Below are 22,580 nucleotides of genomic sequence, written 5' to 3' on the forward strand. Positions count from 1 at the left end.
GGAGCCAAGATGGCCGCCAGTCACCTTTGACCTTAAGAGTCAGTTCAGCAGAGCAGAACAATGGAGCAGTTGCATGTGACGTCACAGCCGATCCAGATTGTGACAGACGCCATTTTGTTGGACAAACACCATATTTCCGCCTTCTACTTCTACTTCTGGTTCTACTTCTGCTTCTACCTTTTCTTCTGGAAAACCCTACTATATACAATTCTACTATCACGGCTGCGGCTACAAGCTCTCCCTACCTGTGCACAGTTTTTATGTTTTTTTGTGTTTATTTTTGCATGTTGTTCGTCTGTATCGGACTTCAATATCCACTACAACCGTATGGACTTACTGGACGTTAGTTTCCAGCAGAAAATGACAGTTTGTAGCGATTTCCATTGCATGCACAACATTCTGGACGAGATAGCGAGACCAGCGGGGTCTCCGTGGATTGTTAACGGAAGCAAAGCGAAGGAGGCGGTGTCGGGAGCGGAAGCGAGGCTGCAGGCAGAGCCGGCCTGTTGACTAAGCTCAGAAAACAGCCACTCAAATCTCTACTGCTAAGCCTCTAACTCTCCAACGCCAGATCCATGGTAAACAAGATGGACGATTTGGAATTACAGCTGGAATTACCTTATTCCAGGGGTTTTCAAAGTGAGGGAGAGTCAGCCCCCCCTCGGAGAGCAAATAAACAACAGCACCCCCCCTTACAATTTTTGTTCCATTCATATTTTTAAAAAATGGTTGTTGTACATACTATTTATTATTTTTTTCACATTTTAAACATCTGTGCTTTTTAAAACATCTTGTTTTACACATTTTAAACATCTCATCGCATCGTTAGCGAGCACCTCTTGGCAGACAACACACTGTGGCAGTGGAGCATCTTCAGATCCAGTCCATGAAAATCCAAACTTTAAATAATTGTGGTCATACTTCCTTCTTTTTTCAGTCCCCCCAGGATTCCGCGGGCCTTTTTTGTGATTGTTGCGGGCTAAAATGTCTGATGTTGCGGGGGGGGGGTCCAAAAAAATTGCTATGAAAGTTGCGGTGTTTTTTAGGTTTTTGTTGCGATTACATTGCGGGAGGAAGTGAAAGTTGCGAGAAATTGTTGCGATTTTCTCTTTTTGTGATTAAAATTGAGTGATATGTTAAATGTTAAGTTATTACTGAAAAACTATTGATTAAAAAAACAAAGACACTGAGAAATGGTCCTATAAACAACTTTACCAATATAAAAGATTAGCAGGACTACAAAAATGCAGAAAAATAGGCTTTACTTATCCAAATGCTCCTGTTGGTTCAAAAGTTAAAGTGCATAGAACCTCACAGCACAACATGAAGTTACCTTAAAATATAATATAAATGCCTCAGCTTTCATGCAAGAAAAAAACTATTAATTCTAGTACTGTGTGCAGGCAGTCTCTCCTGAAGACTAAATTAAACAATAATTATAAACTAATAAAATAAATGGCTCAGGCTTCATAGAAGAAAAAAAACAATTTGAACAGAATCTCACAGTATGATGCTGAAGCTGCCTAAACAATGGAAAATAAGATACCATTTTGGCAAAAATGTTGGCATCCATTAATTTCGTGTATTAAGTAAAAAAAATAAAGTGCACACAGTCCTTCACTGTAAACATAGCACACTTTCAGTAACAGAATTTAAGCCGACATAAACACTGACTCGCACATCATGCAATGTTGCCAGATACTGCTGACGGTTTCCAGACCAAAATATGTTCAAAACCCGTCAAAATGCAATTGAAACCGCCAATCTGGCAATACTGCGCACATGCTGCTTCTCTTGAACATAGACATCCAGAAGTAAGGCGGAAGGTAGTTTGTCGACGTCACCTCAAGACGACGCCAACGATTGGTCAAATTTGCGGGAAAGTTGCGGTGATTGGATATAATTGCAACACCGCCCTGAATTCGCGGGGATTGGTTGAATTTGCGCTGAAGTTGCAAATCGCAACATCCTGGAGGCTCTGTTTTTTTGCTTGGCCGTCTCCTCACTCACTGTAGCTTTAGGTACTAAAAATCGATCCATTTTGTCTCTCACGTTGTGCCCCCCCCCCCCCCCCCCCCCGAAGAACTCTGGTGCCCCCCAGGGGGGGCGCGCCCCACACTTTGAAAAGCCCTGCCTTACTCTATTCTATTCTATAATCGGCTGGTCAGTGCAGTACTAGTAATACTTAAGTGACTTATCGTCCAATGAGAATTATTTTCTTGTTTACAAGATGCCACATCTGAGTCGCTGACACATCCTGAATTTCTGTAAAGATAACTGTCCAGAGATTTATAAGCACGCAGTGCTTCACCACTGAACAGCGAGGGAAAGTTGATGAGGTAATTATACACGTCCAGGTATTCCACCTCTGGCAGTTCAACATCCACTGACACGGTCGTGAAAACTACATCCGGTAAGCCAAAAGGGTCACTAATCTGTAGATCGTTTATTTTAGACATATATCTAGTTATCTGTTCATTAGAAAAATGAGCCGTGTAATCCGTCGGTTGAAATTGATCCATTCTGTACACGAGTGCAGCAGTATTCAGCTGTGTTGTTGCCCGACAAGATGGTGGCTGTTAAGTTTCCGGTCACGTGACTGCAAGATCTCTATAGAATTGTTTGAAGGACCTGGTAGTCACACAGCTCTTTACAAGCCTTTAGGAAAACCGTTAGGAAAGCTATTTTAAAAACTACTTTGAAAGTTTAAATCTAAGAACAAGTTGGAAATATTTTTAGTTTGGTTTTGATCTTAAGTTGATACTTTTGATGTACCTTTACTGGATTACTGACTTTCCTTGGAGCCTTTCTGTTAGCATGCTAACTCGGCCTGCTAACCTTGCCTGCTAACCCGGCCTGCTAAGGGGCTCTGCATGCTCTTGCGACAAGGCTTTTGCAGATAGCTTTTCGCAGACAGTTGTAATTTATCATTGAGCGGGGAGTAATAGGCGTGCGCGATGTTATTCACCGCCACAACGCAAGGGGGCGCGAAGTCGCGAAATCGCTAGGAGTAGTTGGTGGGTGTGGTTAGTGGAGTGTTTATCCTCCGGTTACTTATAATGACTAGAACTGGAGTCGTATAGATGTATGTACTTCCTCGATCAACCGCTCTTCGTGCTGCTCCATCTTCACTCGTGTTTTTAAAAATGGCGGTCGTGAAAACAAATCAAACCGGGAAAGTAGGGAAGCGGAAGGGCGTGTACAGCGGATGTAGAGTGGATCAATCAGAGCCCTCTTGTCTGCGACCCTGTCTGCGAGGCTGTCTGCGGTGGTCACAATTTTTGGGAGGTGCGCGCAGAGCGTCTGCAAAGGGGGGGGGGGCTTCGCAGACACCATCTGCGAGTACTGGGTTGTCAGCATAAATTGGCCTTAACACTGCCTGCCTGCCTTCCATCCATCCATCATCAACCGTTCATCCGACAAGGTACATCTTTGTTTATTTGAAAGCTTGTTAAAGGAAGCCACAAGGTCTGCTTGAATCTTGAAATTGGACACAACAGAGGTAAAGAGCTGTGCCATCACAAATTGTTTAGAAAGCATGGACACTTTGGCTAACTGCTAACTATTGAAGCCTTTTGAGTTTTGAAGATTTTTGAATTGAGGACTTTTTTTGATCTTTTGAGTTTTGAGTGCAACATTGAACTGAATTGCATCGAAACTTGGACATTGAAGATTTTTATAAGTTTTAAGTTTGATTTTGAATGAAGTGGATGACTATTGGAGTATCCTACTGAATTAACTTGGAATTGCTACTGGAGCAAACATAATTTTTGTTTGAAAAGGAAAGCAAGATACAACTGTTTTTTTTTTGTGGATTTGAAGAATTCAACATTAATTGCATTTGAATATTTTTGTTTTTGTTTATTGAAATTAAAAAAAATGGCAGATGAACAACTTTAATGAACGTGCTTTCCAATGAAGGTACCGTGCCTTTTAAATTTGATACCTGGCGGGTGCGTAAGTTCCAATAGAATAACTAGAAACAAACAAAGGGAACTCGCACACCTACATGCCGATATAATGATGCACTTTTATTGCATATTAAAACAAACAAAAAGTGCTACCAAAGTGAAAAGTACAAACGTTTCGGTCACAATCAGACCATCCTCAGTGCAAACAATTAAAAATAAAGACACGCCCTTATATAGACAAGGCCACATACACGGAAGACAGGTAGTAGGCCTATAACCAAGCCTGAACACAGATTAGGGTGCATAAACAAAGACATACCATCATCAGCATCATTCCCACCATAATACAACCAATGACATAATACATAGTCACAACAAATGTCACATGAAAAGAAAAAAATATATATAATAATTTTAAAAAAAAAACCATCGGACAATAAGCATAAGACTAAGTATACAAACTATTCATAGAAAACAAGTCAAATCAAAATCATCATTCAATCCATTCGGTTGCAATGTTTTTAAATAAAAAATCCATCTGGCCTCACATCTCGGTAAAAACTGGCTAGTACAACTACTACGACGATTGGGGAGAACTCTGTCAATGCCAACAAACTTAAGATCATTAGCCGAATGTTTAGCTTCATTGAAATGTCTTGCAACTGGCGATTTAGAGTCCCCCCTATATATCGCGCTCCGATGCTCATTGAGACGGATTCTCAACTGTCTGCGGGTACACCCCACATATTGTAAACCACAGGGACAGCTTAGGAAGTAGATCACATTAATAGAATTACATGTTATAAATTTTCTGATGTTATAGCGTCTCCCTGTTGTGAAACTAATAAAATAGTCCGTTTTATGAATATTATTACAAGACACACAATTACGACAGGGGAAAAAACCAGTAATGTCATCCAGTCGTGCGCACGGGCGTTTGGAGTGATCAATGGTATCTGAATGTACCAGCCTATCTTTAAGGTTCGGAGACCTAGAATATGTAAAAAGAGGCGGCTGGGAAAAAAGTTCAGAACATATAACATCAGTTTGAAGGACATGCCAGTGTTGTTTTAACAATATTTTTTATCTGATAACTAAAGGGTGTGTACGTGGTGCAGCAGATGAGAGGAGGATCCTTGCGCGGTGGTTTTACACTTGAACAAGTGCGACCTGATTTGCCCTCAAATTTCACCCGGCCCAGGGCAGAATCAAGGACATCAGTGGCATAACCACTCTGGATAAACTGTTCATACATTTTGTCTGCCTCGATCAGGAAATCCTCATCCCTCTGACAAATCCGCCTTACACATAAGAATTGACTATAAGGGAGCCCACGTTTGGTGGGCTCAGGGTGAAAACTAGAGGCATGCAAACAGCTGTTTTTATCCGTGGGTTTTTTATACAATGTCGTAAAAAGTTTCCCATCTTTATGCTTAACCCAAGTATCAAGGAAATGTATCTGACTTTTATCATATTCTAGGCTAAATGTAATGGTGTCCACTAAACTATTCATGTAACGGTGGAATTCTTTTAATTGTTCTTCTGTGCCTTTCCAAATGACAAAAAGATCATCAATATAGCGTTTAAACATCAATATATTATCAATAAATGGGTTATTTGTGTGTACATGTTTGTGTATAAGGAGGATGAATGAAATGCAGGAATTGATGAGTGGAAATGTAGAAGATGTGAATACAGGATTTGAACAATTGAATGCAGCACTATTTGAGTTTGAGCACATTCATCAGTCTGTTCAAGAACTGCTCGATGAAGAAGAAAAAGGATCTGATGATGACTGGTACAGAATGAAAATGCAAACGTTTGAGACATTCTTGAAGGAAGTTGACACATGGAAGAACACTCAAGGTGACTTACAGCCTGAAGTTACTCCACTGGACAGTGTCTCCAATGTGTCAGCCAAAACGGGACATGTACGTTCTGCCAGTGTCATTTCCAGAACATCGTCAGTCTCTTCTGCCTGAGTAAAGGCTGAAGCCGAACGGGCAGCCCTCAAGAAAAAGCATGCAGCACTAGCGAAAAAACATACATTGCTACAAAGGAAAATGGAAATTGAAATCAACATGGAAAAAATGGACCTTGAAACAGAGTTGACAGCGGCAGATGCAAAAATAAAGGTCTTGCAGAGTGTTGATGCTGAACCAATCTCCTCAACTGAGCTTTTGGAAACATCAGGAGATGGCATGAATGCGTATTTGGAGAGTCATTACAAGGACGTCAAGGAAGAACTTCAGCCAGAACTATCTCCTGTGGAGTATGCAAAGATTTCTGTTGTTCCCAAGACACCATTACAACAAGTCTTAGTGCCGGATGTGAAGCAATGGAGGCCTGACCGGCATGCTCAAGCAACACGGCCACAACAGAACACTCAAGCCGCTACAGGTGCTTCTCATCCACCCATACCTTCATCGTCGGGCAACAACAACAACAACACGGGACATAGCTGCTCTCATTGTACAACAGCAGAAGATGAATTCACTCCCAACAAGAGATCTTACTGTATTCAATGGAGAGCCTCTGAACTTCAGACCGTTCATGCAAGCCTTTGAACACCGCATTGAAGGCAACACCACTAGTAATAAAGACAGGCTTTATTACCTTGAGCAGTTCACCTCTGGCCAGCCACAGGAGTTGGTCGGGAGCTGTCTTCACATGGATGCTGACAGTGGTTACAGGGAAGCAAAGAGGCTGCTGGAAGTCCACTTTGGGGACGAATTCAAACTTGCATCCGCCTATGTAGATAAAGCCTTGAACTGGATGAACATCCCACCAGACAATGGTGACGCTCTGCAGAGTTATGTTCTACTTCTTCGCAGCTACTTCAATCTGATGCGCACGCTCAGGTACATGGATGAACTGAATCTTCCTTCAAACCTGAGACTTCTTGTGGCCAAGGTGCCATACAAGATCCGTGAAAAATGGAGAACACATGCCTTTGATATAAGGGAAAGGACTGGCGCAAAGGCCACATTTGGAGACCTTGTTCAGTTCCTGGAAAGGCAGGCCAGGATTCTACAAGACCCCATCTTCGGTAATCTTCAAGGTGTGTCAGTACCCAAGAGACCATCAAAGACAACCACCAGCAGCAGTAAGCCCATTTCTGGGACCAAACAGAAGAGTAAAGGATCCAGTTTCGCCACAACTATAGCAGTGGTAGATGACAACATTGCAGGGCATTCTACTGCAGGGAATGCCATGCAAGGCTCCGGCCCAATGAAGCTCTGTTCTATCTGTGATGGTCAACATGAGACCGCGTCATGTCCGGAACTGGAAAAGAGGTCTCATAACACAAGAGTTGAACTCCTCAAGACCAAAGGTATTTGTTTTGGATGTCTGGCTAAAGGGCATATGAGCCAAAACTGCACCAAAAGGGAAACATGTTCGGTGTGCTCTAAACCCCACCCTACCATCTTACACATGCCAAAGACCGATGGAAAGACTGTGAACACTGGGCTGGTTTCACTGAAGGCAGAGACATCTCATGCAAGTAGTGACAGGCAATGCACTCTCTTAATTGTCCCAGTTCAAGTGAAATTGAAGAACTCAAACCATACAGTGCAGACATGCGCATTCCTCGACCCAGGGAGCTCTGCAACATTTTGCACAGAATGACTTAGACAAAGGTTGAATGCAATGGGCAAAAACCAACAAATTCTTCTGCGCATGATGGGGCAAAAGAAAGCTGTGAACAGCGTAGTAGTTAGGGGTCTGGAAGTTGCTGCACTGGATGCGAAGACATTCATAGACTTACCAGAGACTTATACTCAGCAGGAAATCCCTGTCAGCAAGGAGCATATCCCCAGGCAGGAAGACCTAAGAAAATGGCCTTACCTCCAGGATGTTTGTATACCAAGTATTGATGCAAACATTGACCTCCTTATCGGTATAAATGCACCAAAGTTGATGGAACCCTGGAGAATCATCAATAGCAAGGATAATGGACCCTTTGCTATGAAGACACTGCTTGGTTGGGTGGTGAATGGACTTCATGGTGAAAATACATACACTGACAAGCAAGGCCAAAGGCACGTTCATGCACACCGCATTTCAGTGGAAACACTTGGTGAGCTATTGATTCAGCAGTATCACCATGACTTCCCAGAGAAGTATGATGAAATGAAACAAATGTCAGTGGAAGACTGCAAATTCATGCAGATCATGGACAGCTCTGCAAAGGTGGTCGATGGGCATTACGAGTTGCCGTTACCATTCAGGAAGGACAACCTCACAATGCCAAACAACCGTCACCTAGCAGAACAAAGAATTTTATCATTGAAAAGAAAATTCCAGAAGAACAGTGATTTCCACAAGGAGTACAGGGCCTTCATGGAAACTGTCCTAGCCAGTGGACATGCCGAGCTTGTACCCCAGGACCAGCTGACTCAGCAAGATGGAAAGGTGTGGTACATACCCAATCATGGTGTGTTCCACCCAAAGAAGGGAAACTTGCATGTAGTATTTGACTGCTCTGCAGGCTACCAGGGTACCTCACTCAATGCTGAGCTTCTCCAAGGTCCAAACCTCACAAACACCTTGATTGGTGTTTTGGCACGCTTTCGTCTTGGACAAATTGCCCTCATGGCAGACATAGAGAAAATGTACCACCAAGTAAAGGTCTCATCTTGTCATGTCAACTTCCTCCGTTTCCTTTGGTGGCCAGACGGGGACATCACTTGGCCCCTGAAAGAATACAGAATGATTGTGCATCTTTTTGGTGCAACATCCTCAGCCAGGGCAGCAAGTTACGCGTTGAGGAAGACAGCTGAGGATAACACAGGGTGCTTCTCAGCTGAAGCAACAAGCACTGTACAGAACAATTTTTATGTCGATGACTTGCTCAAGGCTGTTGACAAGGAAAATCATGCCATCGAGCTTTGTAGGAAGCTGAAGTCACTGTGTGCCACTGGAGGATTCACATTGACCAAATGGATTAGCAACAACAAGGTTGTCTTAGCATCCATACTAGAAGCTGACAGGGCCAAGGATGTAAGGAATCTTGACCTTGACATTGAGGACCTGCCCATTGAAAGAGCACTAGGAGTGCAATGGTGTGTCCAAGAAGATACCTTCACCTTCCAAGTAACCATAAAAGAACGCCCAACCAGCAGACGCGGAATTCTCTCCATGGTCAGCTCCATTTGGATTCCTTGCACCCATCACCTTTCCTGCAAAATGCATTCTACAGGAGTTATGCAAGCAGAACATTGGATGGGATGAGGAGTTACCAGAGATCCATGTCTGCTCCTGGAACCAATGGTGGCAAGACCTCCCAAAGGTGAGGGAGTTCAAGGTCAGTCGCCGTTTTGTTCCCAACAACTTTGGAAACATCATCACAGCCCAGATGCACCACTTCTGTGACGCAAGCGACATAGGGTATGGCACGGTCACTTACCTGAGGTTGACAAGTAGCAGCAACAGAGTGCATATCACCTTTCTAATGGAAAAGGCCAGAGTTGCTCCTTTGAAGCAAATGACCACACCTAGGATGGAGCTCACTGCTGCAGTCTTAGCAGTGCATATAGACAGGATGCTATCTGAGGATATGCACATGAAATTGGAAAGGTCTCTGTTCTGGACAAATAGCATGACTGTTCTGAGATACATACGGAATGAAAGCAGAAGATTTCAAACCTTTGTGGCCAACCGCCTTAACGTCATCAGAAGCACATCAGAGGTGTGTCAGTGGAAGTACATAGGCACCAATTTGAACCCTGCTGATTGTGCCTCTCGGGGCCTGCAAATTGATGCCTTCTTAAAGAAACAGAGCTGGATCAGTGGCCCAGATTTCTTGAACAAACCACCAGATTGCTGGCCAGACTCTCCAGTTGAACTTGTCCTCTCCTCAGATGATCCTGAACTGAGAAAAGTTGTCACGGTGAATGTAGCTATAAAGGACAGCTGTGATGCTACTACTTACCTGATGAACTATTTCTCCACATGGATGAAACTGAAGAGGGCTGTTGCATGGTTCCTGAGGTTGAAGTCCATTCTTCTGCAACTTGCCAAGAAACACCAAGCAGGGCTTGATCAAAGCAGGCATAAAATGGTCACAAGGCAGAACAAGCAGCAGAAAACTGACCCTTATGTGCTATCAGTCAGTGACATGGAGGATGCAGAGATGGCTATTGTGCAATATTGCCAGAGGCAAGGGTTCGCCCATGAGGTACCCTGCCTGCAGAAAGGCATGCAATGTGTAAGCAGGAACAGCTCCATCTACAGGCTAGACCCTTTCATTGACTCTGGCTCCTTGAGAGTTGGTGGTCATCTTAGAAAAATGGCCATGCCCACTGAACAAAAGCATCCTGCAATTCTGCCCAAAAAGCATCATGTCTCCAAATTGTTAGTTCGTCATACCCATGAAGAAGTTGGACACAGTGGAAGGAATTTTACTCTCTCCAAACTTAGGCAGAGATACTGGATCCCCTGTGCCAACTCCCTTGCCAGGAAGGTAATCAATGAATGCACAACATGTAGAAAAGCCCATTCCAATGCTGGTCAACAGAAGATGGCAGAGCTCCCTGTGGATAGGCTTATCCCCGATCTACCACCCTTTACCCATGTAGGGGTTGATTACTTTGGACCACTGGAAGTAAGACGAGGCCGTAGCATTGTGAAGCGTTATGGAGTGATTTTCACATGTCTCACCAGCCGATCTGGAAGTTGCACAGTCACTCGACACTGACTCTTGCATTCATGCATTCAGATGCTTCATTGCCAGAAGGGGGCAAGTCTCAGAGTTGCGATCTGAACAATGGAACAAACCTTGTCTCAACTGAGAAGGAGTTGAAAGAAGCATTGAAATCCTGGAACTTGCAACAAATACAGCAAAGTCTGCTCCAAAAGGGAGTAAAATGGACCTTTAATCCTCCCCATGGTGCCCATCATGGAGGGATATGGGAGAGACTTATTTGCGTGGTCAAGAGGATACTACAGACTGACTGGTCAACAACATCTGGACGATGAAGGCCTTCAGACAGTGATGTGCGAGATTGAGGCCATTCTTAATAGTCATCCACTCACAACCATGTCGGACAATCCGAATGACTTGGAGCCATTAACACCTAACCACCTTTTGAATCTGAAAGTCCAGCCTGTACTACCTCCAGGGTTGTTCACAAAGGAAGACGCATATGCAAGGCGCCGCTGGAAGCAAGTGCAGTACATTGCCGATCTATTCTGGAAGCGGTGGACCCAAGAATATCTGCCCCTTTTACAGATGAGGCAAAAGTGGACTCACGTCAAGCGCAATTTCCAACAAGGAGACATAGTACTTGTAGCAGACGCTACTGCACCACAAGGATCATGGATGTTGGCCAGGGTCACAGAAGCCCTTCCTGATTCCAAAGGCTTGGTCCGCAGCATGCAACTTCAGACCAAAACAAGTCAGCTCGAAAGACCCGTCAGCAAGATTTGCTTGCTGGTAGATGGCCAGCAAACTAAAGCTGACTAAGCAAACATGGACTTGCGCACGTGCACACACTCATACAGATGCATGCACTGATTCTTGCACACAGTAGACATTGAATATGGCTCTTGAGAAAAAATAGATTTTTTTTTTATTTATTATAGCTCACATTCCTTCGTTGCTATAAGGGGCAGGCCATGTAAGAGCCATTTTTGATTTGAAGATAAATTGTAATATTGTGCTACAGGAGCACTTGAAATTTTGGTTGAACTTTAGTTTATTTTAGTCGGTCTTACTTTGGTTGGTAATATACTCTTATTTTGATACTTGTGAAGAACTTTGGAGCCAAGATGGCCGCCAGTCACCTTTGACCTTAAGAGTCAGTTCAGCAGAGCAGAACAATAGAATTGTTTGAAGGACCTGGTGGTCACACAGCTCTTTACAAGCCTTTAGGAAAACCATTAGGAAGCTATTTTAAAAACTACTTTGAAAGTTTAAATCTAAGAACAAGTTGGAAATATTTTTAGTTTGGTTTTGATCTTAAGTTGATACTTTTGATGTACCTTTACTGGATTACTGACTTTCCTTGGAGCCTTTCTGTTAGCATGCTAACTCGGCCTGCTAACCTTGCCTGCTAACACTGCCTGCCTGCCTTCCATCCACCTGTCCATCCATCCATCATCAACCGTTCATCCGACAAGGTACATCTTTGTTTATTTGAAAGCTTGTTAATGGAAGCCACAAGGTCTGCTTGAACCTTGAAATTGGACACAACACCCACAAACTGCACCTGTGACTCAAATTAACTGCCCTCTGTGTGAGCTGTAGTGACATGGTGGAAATGATCTCAGGAATATAGCGTTGACAAACTAAAATGAGATGTTAATGTCAGAGAACTGATGGGGTAAAAAATTAAATGGATAAAAAAAAAAGTGACAAATAAAAAACAAAAAAGGAGCAGAACCATGGCAACCACCCTTCTGTTGATTTTGAATTATTCAAATAATCAGAGGAAAAAGTAATTTTTGTTCGAACCTGCCCAAGACTTTTATTTATTTTTTTACAAAGAATTTATTTCGTGTGAGTAAACCCAGTGACTCCGTTCCATTCATACAGTAACACAGAGCTACAGTGGTGCTTGAAAGTTTGTGAACCCTTTAGAATTTTCTGTATTTCTGCATAAATTTGACCTAAAACAGCATCAGATTTTCACACAAGTCCTAAAAGTAGATAAAGAGAACCCAGTTAAACAAATGAGACAAAAATATTATACTTGGTCATTTATTTATTGAGGAGAAATGATCCAATATTACATATCTGTGAGTGGCAAAAGTATGTGAACCTTTGCTTTCAGTATCTGATGTGACCCCCTTGTGCAGCAATAACTGCAACTAAACGTTTGTGGTAACTGTTGATCAGTCCTGCACACTGGCTTGGAGGAATTTTAGCCCGTTCCTCCGTACAGAACAGCTTCAACTCTGGGATGTTGGTGGGTTTCCTCACATGAACTGCTCGCTTCAGGTCCTTCCACAACATTTCCGTTGGATTAAGGTCAGGACTTTGACTTGGTCATTCCAAAACATTAACTTTTTATTCTTCTTTAACCATTCTTTGGTAGAACGACTTGTGCGCTTAGGGTCGTTGTCTTGCTGCATGATCCACTTCTCTTGAGATTCAGTTCATGGACAGATGTCTTGACATTTTCCTTTAGAATTCACTGGTATAATTCAGAATTCATTGTTCCATCAATGATGGCAAGCCGTCCTGGCCCAGATGCAGCAAAACAGGCCCAAACCATGATACTACAACCACCATGTTTCACAGATGGGATAAGGTTCTTATGCTGGAATGTAGTGTTTTTCCTTTCTCCAAACACAACGCTTCTCATTTAAACCAAAAAGTTCTATTTTGGTCTCTTCCATCCACAAAACATTTTTCAAATAGTCTATTGGCTTGTCCACATGATCTTTAGCAAACTGAAGACGAGCAGCAATGTTCTTTTTGGAGAGCAGTGGCTTTCTCCTTGCAACCCTGCCATGCACACCATTGTTGTTCAGTGTTCTCCTGATGGTGGACTCATGAACATTAACATTAGCCAATACGAGAGCGGCCTTCAGTTGCTTAGAAGTTACCCTGGGGTTCTTTGTGACCTCGCTAACTATTACACGCCTTGCTCTTGGAGTGATCTTTGTTGGTGGACCACTCCTGGGGAGGGTAACAATTGTCTTGAATTTCCTCCATTTGTTCACAATCTGTCTGACTGGATTGGTGGAGTCCAAACTCTTTAGAGATGGTTTTGTAACCTTTTCCAGCCTGATAAGCATCAACAACGCTTTTTCTGAGGTCCTCAGAAATCTCCTTTGTTCATGCCATGATACACTTCCACAAACATGTTGTGAAGATCAGACTTTGATAGATCCCTGTTCTTTAAATAAAACGGTGCCCACTCACACCTGATTGTCATCCCATTGATTGAAAACACCTGACTCTAATTTCACCTTCAAATTGACTGCTAATCCTAGAGGTTCACATATTTTTGCCACTCACAGATATGTAATATTGGATCATTTTCCTCAATAAATAAATGACCAAGTATAATATTTTTGTCTCATTTGTTTAACTGGGTTCTCTTTATCTACTTTTAGGACTTGTGTGAAAAATCTGATGATGTTTTAGGTCATACTTATGCAGAAATATAGAAAATTCTAAAGGGTTCACAAACTTTCAAGCACCACTGTAAAATGAAGAACAGGATCAGTAGGTGTGTGTATGAGAGATCACAGGGCACAACCACTATGCTCTGTTTTATTATACAGATATCATTAAAATCATGTTCACAATAATGATCAATCCATGGGAACGAACACACACACACACACACCACTAATTTAAAAAAGCAAATCTTGATGTTCATAAACTGAGGCAGTGAAGTGTTTGTCATTGTGTCTCTGCAGGTTGTGTGATTGTGACATCTCAGATGAAGGCTGTGCTGCTCTGAGTTCAGCTCTGAGATCAAACCCCTCACACCTGAGAGACCTGGATCTGTCTGGGAGTAAAATTGGAGACTCAGGAAAGAATCTGCTCTCTGCTCTTAAGAATGATAAACATTACAAACTACAGAAACTGATGTGAGTAATGACTTTGAGATAAATTTTGAAAAATAATTGAATGTGATGTTTCAGTAAATATCACATGACCAGGTCATGAAAAAAAACCAGTTTTAGAAATTTTCACTGTATTCTATTTCATCAGATTTTTTTCTTCTAACAATTAGCTTTAATTCTGTTTCGTGTTCATTAAAGTGTGTTGATTTTAAAAGGCATCTGAAAGCCAAAGATGGAGTCAGTCAGAGTCTCCAAAATGTCCCGTCTGAGTGCATGAGTGTGATTGTAAATGAACACCTCGTCTCCTTGTGACACCCTGCTGTCTCTGACTTCATCCTGCTGCTTTTGTCTGAATAAGATGATCTCGGCTTTTCCCTGTTTCTGATCAGCAGCACACTTTCTTCTCAACTCTCCTCAAAACTCAGTAAAATGATCATTTTTAATGCCACACTGCCACTAATGTGATTTAAGAAGCCACTTGACTCACTCTGACACTCCTTCCTGCTCTCCACCTCCACACCGTGTCTTCTGTCGTTCCTGTAAAATTCACCTCGGCTTCTTCTTAAAGTCTGCACTTAAATCTACATGTAGAACAAGAGATCAAACCCACCGCAGTGTGAGTTACTGTTTAAAAAGCTCCAAAGCCTGTGATTGGATAAGAGCAGTGATGTGATGTGAAACATCTGCTCACTTTCCTGTTAGAGCTTGTGGAAGTTCTCGTTTGTTGGAGCTCAGTGTTAGAACACAGATATTATATAAGACTGGATAAATGTTTAATTAAATTATAAACAGGAGATAATAATGTTTCTCTTGGAGCAGAGATGATTACATGCTGTTGGTCATGAAGTACCACAGTCCAGTGTGTGGGGATTAATCCAGATGTTTTTCTTTTATTTTCAGGGTGTGATGAACATCTGTGTGTGAGATGAAGACTCTGGTGTTCCTGCATTTCCATGCTGGGGAACAGACAACACATTCATAAACACATCAGTCATTTAGTTCTAACAAATGAAAGAGACTCGGAGACGTGGTCAGTGTGTGTTCATGGTGCACAGTGAATCAGACTGCACACAATTCTACACTGAATGTGGAACAACTTGTGAGCTGCATGAAACTGCCTGGACCTCAGTCCCTTAAAAACCCTGAAAGAGCAGGTGAAAAAGCACAGGGACTCGAGCTGAACCCATTCAGTGGAAGAGGGAGCTGAAATGGACAGGAACAGTTTCAGAACATTGATGAGATTCTCCCCTGACAGGATCGGCATTTCAGGAGTTAATCTGAGGCCCCGAGGAGACTCACCACACGGCACATTTATCACTTTGTCCTTTGGTTGGTGTTTAATGTAGTTTAGATCTTTTTATTACAGGATCAGACCAAATCTGTTCGTAATTTTCTCTATCTGTCAGAGCCTTTGCTTAATTATACACTACTTATAGGATTTTTGCAGAATTTTATGAGTCAAATACATTTTGAGTGAACTATAAAAGATTAGATTAGATTAGATAGAACTTTATTGCTCTCTTTGGGAGGGTTCCATCAGGGAAATTAAAATTCCAGTAGCATCATTATCGGATAAACAGAGAATAGAAAAAAGAGAGAACATCTAGATAAATTAAGTATTTCGAAAACTTCTAGATAAATAAATTTACATATACAAATATATTTAAATAAATAAATAAAACACGTATATAATTTACCAGCCTTGAAAATATTGACCTCAGCCCAGAGGCCTCGGTCAGTATTTTCAAGACCTTAGTCACGGTATTTCATGATACGGACTGACCTTAAACTGGTAAAAAAAAATTTTTTCTTTACCAAATTCTCTTTCGATTACGTTCATTATGTCTTATATTAAATATAGTTAGTTTTTTCTTTATCAGACATCTAGTTTTTAGGTTTGTTTACCTGACATGTTTCGACGTACGACTGTCGTCTTCCTCAGAGTGTCAGACAGGAAGGCCACGCCTTCGGAAACATCAGCTGATAAAAGATGCGTCACCAATAACATCCGGTGACACTCTGAGGAAGACGACAGTCGTACGTCGAAACATGTCAGGTAAACAAACCTAAAAACTAGATGTCTGATAAAAAAGAAAAAACTAACTTTACCAAATTCTAACAGAAAATGAGAGCACCTGAAAGGGAAAACAAAGCCAAGGCGAGCCGCTGTTTTGAATCCTCATTCACGGCTGTCATGCAAATGGCTTCCTCCTCAGTATACAAGTGCACTTCCATGGCAGGAAAAAAAAACAACTACATTTTGCTACCTATGCAGTCCTCTATTTATACAAAATTGAGTCATTCAGAATTCAGCCATGTCCAGGGTTCCCACGGTCATGGAAATCCTGGAAAAGTCATGGAAATTTAAAATGTCATTTTCCAGGCCTGGAAAAGTCATGGAATTTTGTAAATTTAGTGAAAGTTTTGGAAAAGTCATAGAATTTTAGTATCTCGTTCACACAACTACAGTGTTATCATTAGGCAGTGTTATCATTATTATTTATGATTATTTACGAAGTATGCGCCAGCCACTCCAGCACGAAATTTGACTCGCGACAGGAACGTTGACTCTACGGCCCTGTCTCTGGCTGTGAGGGAGGGGGAGGGGATGGGTTGCCTAGTAATAAAACTAATACTGAACAAATATCTCTTTTGGTTTATGTAGTAATAATAATTTGTCTTAAAAACGCAATTTAACAATTAGACATACGCTGAAATATCATTATATCAATAATATCATTTAAAAAATTGTTTATTTGAACATAAACGAAAACTCGTCATGTGACGTAGGCTGTTCGTCTGCATTTGGCGGTTTCCTTTCGATGAGTTCGAGAGTTGCAAGACGTGGCTAGAAAATGCCGGGTAAATGTTCATTTAATGTTGCGTAGTGAGAAGTATAAAAATTGGTTAGCAGCGGATAGTGACGCCTCACGAGCAAGATGTAAGCTATGTAAAAAAAAGTTTTGATGTCCGCAACATGGGAGAGGCTGCTCTCGCTAGTCATGCAAAAGGCTTGAAGCACGTTAAGTGTGAGAGTATGGCGAGAGAAGGCTCGCTCGATAGTTTCTTCGGAACCCGCGGAGCACAAGGAGTGAGGCCACCAACACCTCAGTCGCAGTGTCACCAATCGACGTTAAACTTGACACCAGCTCCAATCGCTTTGGCAACATCTAATGCCGAAATCCTGTGGGCTCTGAAGGTGGCGACATCGCATTACTCGTACAATTCCTGCAGTGACATTGGACCACTCTTCTCGAAAATGTTTCCAGACAGTGAAATTGCGAGGAGGTTTACATGTGGCAGCACAAAGGTAGCCTACCTCAGCACATTTGGCATTGCACCTTACTTCAAATCTCACTTAGTCCGAGAGATATCTAGACAGTCTGGGTACTGTGTGCTGTTTGATGAATCACTTAACCGCGATCTCCAAAGGAAACAGTTGGATTTACACGTTAGAATATGGGACTGTGGAACTGTCCAGACCAGATACCTCGGCTCTGAATTCTTTGGGCAAGCTACCGCTAGAGATGTGGTGGATAAAATGAGCGTAGTGCTAGGTGACATTGGACTGAAAAACCTTGTACAGGTATCTATGGACGGTCCTAACGTTAACCGGAAGATCTTTGACTTGCTACAAAACGAGCCGCTTGCTGACATCAACCGATCTCTCCTGAACATTGGTTCCTGCGGACTACACATAATGCACATGTAACAGAGTAAGAAAATACTGCTCATAAATAATATAGTTGTGTGAGTTTTGCCATTATTGAGCACAGCAGTGTTCTGGTTAATTGTTGTTGGAGACACCTTTGGACGCTGAGAGAACTGCAGGTCTGCCGCTTTGACCCTTCGTGGTCGCCGTACTCCCAGCCAGAAGAAAGTTATCCTGGCTTGGGTAAGGTTCATTATATTAAGCACTCTCGTTTTATTCTATGCTTCTTCATGTTAAAATGCACTGTAATTTGTAAATTCGATACATCTTATGATGTATGTAATTGTGTGCACATTGTGAGGATATGGTTGGAATTAGCCAAACTGTTAGAAAGTTTTATTAATTTTTCCTGTCACCACGAGTTACCATGAGTGACTAGCTTATTTCTCACGATGGCTTCCGCATTTGATGCATTAGCATTCTGTTCATTTTGTGGGTAATATCCTAGTATGCATGCAAAATCCATTTAGCTTTACATGTATTAAGCATCAAGATTGTATTGTGCATGCATTGTTGTTTATATGGGCATGAAAGAATTCCGAATGTTTACTCGGTTTCCGAACGCTAATTAACTACCGAACTCATACATGAACATTCTGTCTGTCCCGTCTCCCGTATTCTGAGACGGTGGCATTGCATACGTCAACACAAATGAATGTAATGTTGTTTGCTTATTTTGATTGTACAGACACTGCAGTCACGCCGATTGAGAGTGCTGTTAATTATTTTTTTTGTCTAAGGTATGTGTCTCCATTTGTCAAAATGTATGTAGCTTTTTGCATTAGTGTTAATACGCAGCCAGAAGAAAGTTTGCAGCGTCCAAGCCAGGATAACTTTCTTCTGGCTGCGTATTAACACTAATGCAAAAAGCTACATACATTTTGACAAATGGAGACACACACCTTAGACAAAAAAAATAATTAACAGCACTCTCAATCGGCGTGACTGCAGCGTCCAAGCCAGGATGTCACGCCGATTGAGAGTGCTGTTAATTATTTTTTTTGTCTAAGGAAATAAACTGCCGTCCAAGAACTTCTGTCTCTGTGCTGTTTGAGATCCGTTACACACAATGCATTTCGTGGCGGTGCTAAGGCCACAGGATGGGAAGTAGACCATACTCTAAACAGCATGTACTGGCTCTTCAAGGACAGCCCCTCCCGTCGAGAGGATTTTACAAAAGTAACCGGCAGCAACACATTCGCCTTGAAATTCTGCCAGCACCGCTGGATAGAAAATGTGGATGTATGCGGCAGGGCTCTGTCCATTTTGCCGGATGTGCTGCGCTACGTGGAGGCGGCTAAGGGACGGGTCATCAGTGAACCAAAGTGCAAGTCCTACGAAGAAGTCAAAAAGCAGGCTTCAAACAACATCTTCCCCGTGCATGTGGCAATATTTTCCAGCATTGCCAAACAGGTCACTCCATTTATGACAGCCTATCAGACCGATGCATCCATGCTCCCCTTCATGACTGGAGACATGTACAAACTAATCAAAGGTACGTTTTAACATTAACACCACATTGAAATTAATTTCCTTTGATTAAAAAATGTCATGTCTTAAGGTTATTCTGATAATAGCATAAGCATTTCACCATGCGTTAATTTTTGCCTTGTAGGTAGGTTACAATTTAGAAAATACTACTGTAGTCTACTTAATGGGTGAAATCACAACTATTACTAATTTTTTTAGAATAATATAATATCCAATGCCAGGATGTGATGCTTCACACACACACACGTACTGTACTCGTATGCACGCACACACACAAGCTCACCATTCTGCCATCGGTTCACATTTATGTTTTAATGTCTAAATTAATGTATATATTTACTTAACCTAGCAGTTGCAATGGACTCTACGATAATTTGTCATGTTGCGGTGTCAATGTAAAGAACCTGTCTATATTAAATTGGTATTTGTTCTCTCTTTCATAAGGGCTAATGGAGAGGTTCATGAAGGACACAGCGCTGAAAGAGGCTACTACCATGCAGAAACTTCTCCAGATCAGCATCAACAATCCTTCCCTCCACAAGGACGCTTCCAAAATTGACATTTGGATTCCAGGCAGAAACATTAATCAGACAACTCAGAGGCTCTGACAAGATCACAGAGAGGCAGGTTCTAGATGTTAGAATGGAGACCAAGACATTTCTTGTCGAACTTCTGACTAAACTCCTGCATAAGGCACCAGTAAATCACCTGCTGGTGAGAAATATGCAGTGTCTAGATCCCAGGATGATGGTTTCTAAGAAGAACCAATGTGTTGAGAAGATGAAAAGCATCCTGCATACTTTGGCTGCCGCTAACCAAGTGGATGTTTCAATTTGTGACAAAGTGCTGCAGGATTTTAGAGAGTTCCTTGATGTTGCTGCAGCATCATCAGGTTTTGCTGATTTTGACCCCATGTCTGACCGTGTTGACACACTACTCTATGAGAACATTGCTTCCAGGTCTGCATGGAAAAGTCTTTGGCATATGATCCAAATTCTCTTGATCATGTCCCACGGACAAGCCAGTGTAGAACGAGGGTTTTCTGTGAATAAGCAAGTCATGGTGGAGAATATGAAGGCAGAATCAGTCATTGCACAGCGTGTGATTGCCGATAGCATTAGGGCAGCAGGTGGCCTTGAGAAAATTATCATCACCAAAGAGCTTCAAATGTCTGCTTCAAGTGCCAGACAAAGTTATCTCGCATACCTTGATGACCAGAGGAAGGAAAACGAAAGCAAAACAAAAGCCTCCAAGAAGAGGAGCCTAGCAGATGAACTCAAAGAACTGAAGCAAAAAAAAATTCGTCTTGAGTCTGACATTCAACAGCTTGAGAAGTCAGCTGATGAATTGGCTATGAAGGCTGAAGCAACACGCAGTATAGGATTTGTTGTTCAGTCAAACAGCCTGCAGCACTCTGCCAAAGAAAAGAGAGCAAGCTTATTAGCTTTGAACAAGGACATTGAGTGCAAAAAGAAAAAAATGGAATGGTAGTCCTGATGATTATTTTGATTGTTACAATTGTTACGGAATTTATTTGATTGCTGAGGGGATATGTTGTGAACAAATGGACAAGTAGTCCACGTAGGTTAACGTTTCGTATTATTTCTCACCTTCAAATCAAATCAAGTTTATTTGTACAGCGCTTTTAACAATAAATATTGTCGCAAAGCAGCTTTACAGAATTTGAACGACTTAAAACATGAGCTAATTTTATCCCTAATCTATCCCCAATGAGCAAGCCTGTGGCGACGGTGGCAAGGAAAAACTCCCTCAGACGACATGAGGAAGAAACCTCGAGAGGAACCAGACTCAAAAGGGAACCCATCCTCATTTGGGCAACAACAGACAGCCTAACTATAATATTAACAGTTTTAACAGATATAACCCTCAACTGTCCTCATGGGGCCGTCCTTCACAGGAGTGGGGCGATAAAACTCCGACCAGACACGGGGCACCAGGATGGATCAAGCAGGTCCGAGGGGCAGAAGAGGCCAGCATCTCAATCCCAGGATCAACATGTAACTCAGAGGGACAGATGGGGGGGGGGGGGGGAGAGAGGGAAAGAAAACACATTGTTAGGTATGCCCTAAAAATGACAAGTATTAAATCTGTGTGGTAGGCTCGCAGAGACGAGAGTCTTTACATCAGGCATAACACACAATGGCATGTTAATATGGTAAAAAATATATCATGACCTGCTCTGGCTGGATGCTTGATTGGGTGATGGGAGCACACTCCTCAGCAATGATGAGATGCAGATGGGACCCTTAGGCCTGGCCAAGACAATTCAGTTACATTTCACCGGGTCTGGGACATGCGACAGAATGTCTGACGGCCGATTCCCTGCAGGCTACGATAGCCAGTCGAGGTCCCCACCGTCTCCACCAAAAGATTTCCTGTTGACTCCATGTAACTCAGAGGGACAGATTTGGGGTGGGGGGGAGAGAAAGAAAACACAGGTGGTTAGGTATGCCCAATGTCACCTGAATAAGTAGGAACAGTATACATATTGCACCGAGTACAAGCAGGGACTCCGGCAACTAACTATGACAGCATAACTAAAAGGAGAGAGCCAGAAGGTAACACAGGCATGAGGGAGCCCCGGGACATAAAGCAGCCAGCCACGACACTGTCAACAAACTCGAGTGAGCAAGCGAGTGGGGACTGACAGCATCCATACATCCCAGTTTACCAAAACACACTATGTCTGAGGACCCTCCAGATCTACTCCTTTACCTCATAAACGCCATTAACAAAAGGCTTGACTAAACAGATATGTTTTCAGCCTAGACTTAAATGCTGAGACTGTGTCTGATTCCCGAACATTACTTGGAAGGCTGTTCCATAAAAGTGGGGCTTTGTAAGAAAAGGCTCTGCCCCCTGATGTAGCCTTCACTATACGAGGTACCAGCAGATAGCCTGCACCTTTTGATCTAAGT

General features: G+C 42.3%; 1 pseudogene; it reads left to right on the top strand.

Annotated features, from left to right (window-relative positions):
• LOC132870277 (NACHT, LRR and PYD domains-containing protein 12-like) overlaps positions 1 to 14,750 on the top strand; it is an 83,617-nt pseudogene extending 68,867 nt beyond the window's left edge.
• The last annotated feature ends 7,830 nt before the right edge of the window (positions 14,751 to 22,580 follow it).

This window comes from Neoarius graeffei, chromosome 22, assembly GCF_027579695.1.
Source record: "Neoarius graeffei isolate fNeoGra1 chromosome 22, fNeoGra1.pri, whole genome shotgun sequence".
Lineage (NCBI taxonomy): Eukaryota > Metazoa > Chordata > Actinopteri > Siluriformes > Ariidae > Neoarius > Neoarius graeffei.